The 6,079-nt window shown below is 43.5% G+C and overlaps 1 pseudogene; it reads right to left on the bottom strand.

Moving 5' to 3' along the window:
- Window positions 1-255: 255 nt before the first annotated feature.
- LOC120929161 lies at window positions 256-1,049 on the bottom strand (annotated as a pseudogene).
- Window positions 1,050-6,079: the final 5,030 nt, after the last annotated feature.

Here is a 6,079-nt window from a genome sequence, read left to right as displayed (position 1 = left end):
GCCCAGGAAGGTAGGAAGCTGACTATAAAGTATTCAAATCACTTTAACTCCGAATAATTGCTTACGAAAGGTTTTTATTACACCTTTAAATTTTAAAGGATTTTATATTTTGCCTTTACTAATCTTTGTGATGGTCCCTGTCTGATGCTGGAGTGACCCGGAGTGATTAAACAGACAAGTTTTAATAAGTTCCACAAATCTTTAACAGATGTAGGAATTATACAAACGCATCCTGCGTACGTAGCCATGGGACTGAAAAAAAAAATATATATCTGTGAGGGTATAAATGGGTGCCATCACTTTTAAGGTTTAGAATATCAGAAACAATGCCATTATAGTCAATACTTTGATTACCTGTTCAATGGCACAGCTTGCTAACAGAGAAATCATAGTTACAACAAAAACATTCACACAGTGGGACAAGCCGCTGTATTATTGTGCGTTTCATTAGTCTGCTGTTCTAATGGTAAAGGAAAGCCCCATTTCCTAAGAGAACGGCATATTCAAGGTGACGAGGCGCTCTGCTGAAAAGGTGAGTTGCTAGCCGCTCACTGCCGACTGCTCCTTATCCTGCTTCAGTCTGTAGTCTGCCAAGGCAGCTCTGATCGCATCTTCTGCCAGCATGGAACAGTGAAGTTTTACTGGAGGAAGGCAAAGCTCTTTAGCAATATCTGTGTTCTTGATGGTCATGGCCTCATCAACCGTTTTTCCCTTCACCCATTCAGTAGCCAAAGAGCTTGAGGCAATTGCTGAACCACATCCAAAGGTTTTGAATTTTGCTTCAGTAATTTTCCCATGTTCATCAACTTCAATCTGCAATTTCATAACATCGCCTCATGCTGGAGCGCCCACCAGACCAGTTCCAACATTCTTTGCGTTCTTGTCAAGGGATCCAACGTTCCTTGGATTCTCATAGTGATCAACAACCTTTTTGTGATAAGCGGCACAAGGTACCCGCAGCTCAGGAACCGAGCAGCGACTCCACACCGAGCAAAATATCTGTCCTACTCCAGCCATCGTGCTCCGGACTAGTGTACACTGACAAGAGAAGACGCAACGTAACTGCGTAGCACTTCTGTAAGGAGCACATGTGACTTGCAGAGTGGCTTCTATATTTTTTGAGGAATACTAATGGGCTGTTCAGTTCCTTTCATTGGCCATTACCCCACCCCCTACTTGGGACCATAGCCCTACAAGAACCTATGGAACAGGGGGGTTTGTCATTACCTGAACTTCATCAGTATCATCTGGCAAGTCAAATGGTCTTTGCTCGCAGGTGGCTGGTGGGAGATGATAGGTGATTCTGCCACAGTGTTTGAAGCCACTCTAGTGAAGGTTTAAAAATACATGATTTACAGGAGGCCTCAGGCTCTGCATACTATCACTAGCTCAATTAAAACCACAATGAAGGCATGGGGGCAAGATCAAAAACTCCCACACCATATAGAGCTAAAGTTTCACCCTACTCTCCATTGTGGCTTAGCCCTCAGTTTTCTAATTTTATGGCCTTGCTCCAGCCCTTTGGACCAGCAGGGGGATAAAAACAATTGGATACATTTTACATACATTTTTAATGAATTAAAGGGCAAAGTTTCACTCCCAAATTCATACTTTTTCAGGTATCAACAATTACGTCAGAGCGAGTGAGTGAATAACTTGTATATCGCTACAAATGCAAACTAAATCACCTGAAGGCGCTTTTTGCATCCAGTGCCGTCCTGTGTCTTCAGAAGAGGTGGGTCTTAAGTTTTTTTTCTGAAGGCCCAATGGTTTTCTTCCATGAGGATGTCCCTGTATCATAATTTGGCTCACTCACCCTTGAGACGCATCCCTCCTCACTAGAAAGGTTATTATGTGACGTAAAACCCTTGTCTGAAGTACATTGTATACAAAGAACTATTCCTGGTCAGACCCCCTTCAATTAAGCGGAAAAATAAAAAGTATGCTTTAAAGTTTTGTATTTTCCTTTTTTTTGCACAACACGGTTGCAGGTAGAAATAGGTGGTTAATGTCCCAGAGGATGGCTGGGACAATACGTTAGATTATCCATCTGGTGTCTGATATAAATTTCTTTACCTAATCTATTTTAGCCAGATCTTATCAGTCCCATACGGAAGATTGCTGGCATTGTACTTGTTGCCCCTGCAGAATTTTTACAATGTCTTTTGGCATAGTCCATTAATGCAACAATTTCTGATAGGGGTCATCTAAATTGTTGTGGAGGTCACAGCTACCCCTGTCCCATTATCCATTTCAGTCTGTATACTGGGATTAGTGGAGGGGATGGCAACAACAGTGGCATATAAATTAGAACCCCACTGAACATACTGCTATTTTATGCTTGTAAAATAATCATATTACACTGGAAAAAACCTATAGCTCTTACGTTACAGTTTTGGAAGGGATTGGTGAATTCTGTCTTACCATTCTACAAGGCCACACACCTAAACAGAGGTTGCCAAAAAATGTGAATGTGTTTGGAGTTGTTCTACTTCTGGCACTAATGCTTAGTCCCATGTCCGTCCCTCTCTGTCTGTAAGAAAATCTGCTTTGCTCCATCACATGAGCCTTGGCCATAGATGATGTATTCTGAATATTCCTGAGACTGTGTAAGATACTACTTGTCCAGATGTCTGACATCCTTTTATATTGCCAGTGGCTGTGATTGATGTATGGTGGGGGAATTTTATTTTGATGGTATGACTATGAACATACTGTTTTTCTTATGCTACTGTGTATGCCCTCTATGAGGTTGGGCGGGGATAGTATTGCACATAGAGGGGTGGGGGAGAGCCAATTGAGCTTAATGGGTGGCAGAGGGGAGGTTTATGGCAGTCCTGTGTGACCTGTCAATGCTGTCTTTTTTTTCTCTTTGACACTTTTTGATTTGTATCTTTTATGTACCTTTATTATGCACCATTTTAAAATCAAACAGAAATTACCAAAAAAACTATGTTTATTTGATTTTGTAACCATGAGTGGGGTCAAATTGACATTGGTTTTGAATCGCAGTGATAAAAAAGTCCAAAGGAGCAGGAAGGAAATAAACATATTTCTAACAGTAAATGTGGTTTTCAATTGGGAAATTATATTCACTCCAAAAATGAATTATAAAAGCAAACTTTTTTAAGTACTTTCGAAAGACTTTTCATATGAACACTCGTTCAATAATCTACTAGTGTATGGCCAGCTTTAGATTTCTTGGGCCGGATTCAGAAAGAAGATACGACGGCTTATCTCCTGATACGCCGTCGTATCTCTGAGTCCGGCCGTCGTATCTACGCGCCTGATTCAGAGAATCAGGTTACGCATAGATATCCCTAAGATCCGACAGGTGTAAGTGTCTTACACCGTCGGATCTTAGGCTGCAATTCCAGGCCGGCCGCTAGGTGGCGCTTCCGTATCTTTTACGCAAGGAATATGCAAATGAGGAGTTACGCCGATTCAGAAACGAACAACCGGCCGGCGCTTTTTTTTTTACGTCGTTTGCGTTCGCCTTTTTCCAGCGGACTGTTACCCCTGCTATATGAGGGGTATGTGCGGCGTATCCTATGTTAAGTATGGCCGTCGTTCCCGCGCTGAGTTTTGCATTTTTACGCCGTTTGCGTAAGTCGTTCGCGAATACGGCCGGACGTAATTTACGCTCACGTCGAAACCAATGACGTCCTAGCGACGTCATTTAGAGCAATGCACGCTGGGAAATTTTACAGACGGCGCATGCGCAGTTCGTTCGGCGCGGGGACGCGCCTGATTTAAATTTTACACGCCCCCTACCCGCGGAATTTGAATTCTGCCGGGGGATTTACGATACGCCGCCGCAAATTTACAGGCAAGTGGTTTCTGAATAAAGCACTTGCCTCAAAAACTTGCGGCGGCGTATCGTAAATGAGATAGGTTACGCGGATCTAAAGATCCGCTAACCTATCTGAATCTAGCCCCTTATGTCTAGATTGATAACTACAAAGGGGCATTAGACAGTAAACTTCTACTGGGGCTGGTATTTAAAAAAAAAAAAAACTATAAAAATGTACGCCAGAGATGAGACCATATTGTGAGTAATTTTCTGTCATTAAATAACAAGTATGTGATGGGTGAGAAGGAATGAAGACGGAGGCGTTTCTCTCCTTTAAAATGGATGTCTTTATTGTTGTCACAAGATTTACTTTTTCCAACAGACAAATAGACTCTTCGGGGTGATGAAAGGACTATAATTATGTAAGCCAGCAGTAACAAGGGGGATTTTCACTTATTAGGCGTACTGTTTCCCTACTTCTTTGTAGTAGTGCCAACAGCAGCACTAACAGGAAGATGTCTTTAATGTAACAAAGGTCCTATTATTTTTTATAACAATTTCCTCAGATAATGTTATTGCAAACAGCATCTACAATTTATGGCAACCATATCTTAGCTATATAGTTAAAACACCAGCACTCCATGCACATTCAGTGCAGAAGGTTTTATTAATCAAATAGCAGAATAAAAGTTAGCATCCACACTTATGCATTTTGGCCAATCCTGGTTTTAATTATAGCAAGAATAAGAGACAAAATAACTTCCTCTTAAACATCCATATGCCTAGTACACACGACCGCTTTTTTCCATCGGATAAAAAAACGTTTATTTTCCCGATATAATTCCTCTCAGCCTGACTTTCATAAACACGCTCAGACAAAAGTCCGCCCGTCCAAAGCGCGGTGACGTACAACAAGTACATTGGCACTATAAAGGGGAAGTTCCATTCCAACGGTGCCACCCTTTGGGCTGCTTTTGCTGATCCTCGTGTCAGTAAAAGTTTGGTGAGAGACGATTCGCGCTTTTCAGTCTTCGTGCTTTTCAGATCATTTTCTGCTGTTCAGTAGGTGCTTGTGGGTTCCTATCTGTCTTTCAGGGCATGTAGTCAGTGCGTATCTGTTTTTTTCAGTGCGTTCTTGTCCGCTCGTTTCTGAATTTCAGGTCGTTCTTCATAGGCCTTGCCAGGGATGGACTGGCCATTGGGACTACAGGGAGTTTCCCGGTGGGCCGATGGCTCAGTGGGCCGGCTTCAGTGACAGCGGCCTGCCGCCCCCTCCGCTCCTCTGCCTCACCCTTCCCGCATCGCTCACCTCCTCTCCCTCCCCACAGCACTCATCTGGGGGGAACAAAGAAGCAGGGGGGGACCAGAGGAGCAGGGACGATGACAGAGGAGCATGGGGGAGGAGACAGACAGCTGACTCAACAGCTATGGCCTGGGAGTTTCTCACTTCTGCCTAATCTTGTCCCATAAGGGGGAGCATCGAACTGAATCTTTGCCCCGGGTGAAATAATGTCTAGCTTCCCCACTGGTACTGCCTATAAGAGTACCAGCCGTTCTACTCTAATAAAGTAGAACAGCTAGTGGCTAGTGAAGGGGGAGAGGGGGCTTGGGTGGCCGAGGAGGGGGGGTGCGGGAGTTGTCCGGCCGCCATGGGAGAGACCTGTCAAAGTGGGCCAGTCTGGATAAAGTCCAGGGCCAAATTTTTGTCCCAGTCCAGCCCTGGGCCTTGCTGTTCTTCAGTGCGTTTTTATTTTTCAAATACTTGATGTCTGCCCTGGGGTCCAAAGGCTTCGCAAATTGCAGCAGGTTCTCCAGCGTTGCCCTCCTCTTTAATTTGTTATGAGCCAGAATAAGTGGAATTTAATTTTACAGTACATATTTGCCTGTGGGTTTTTCTTAAAAAAGGACAGTTTATGAGTAGGCAGGTAAATTACATTTACTGTGGCAGTATGGCCCATGAATGGCAAGGCACATATAAATGAACTTCAAAGGTAATACTGCCACAGCTCCTGGTGCAGATGCCCCCAAATAACCCTCAGTTCATAGCACCACATGTTGTACTCAGAGCTGACCTGTAAGTAAAATAGGGAGGGGCATCCTATTGCTACGGTGGCCCCCCTATTTTTCGGTTAATATTCAGATTATATTGGTGTTTATATAGTCTTTGCAGATACGGTCCATCTTGGACCAACGAAACTATGTACAGTGTATATACCATACCTGACTGATGAAAGCTGGAAATCACTGAAGAACACATTGCTACTCCAGTGATCTCCCCTTGCTTTC

The sequence above is a fragment of the Rana temporaria genome, chromosome 2 (genome assembly GCF_905171775.1).
Source record: "Rana temporaria chromosome 2, aRanTem1.1, whole genome shotgun sequence".
NCBI classification, from domain to species: domain Eukaryota; kingdom Metazoa; phylum Chordata; class Amphibia; order Anura; family Ranidae; genus Rana; species Rana temporaria.
Note: the sequence above shows the minus strand (reverse complement) of the source record. Positions and strands in the feature narration are given on the sequence as shown.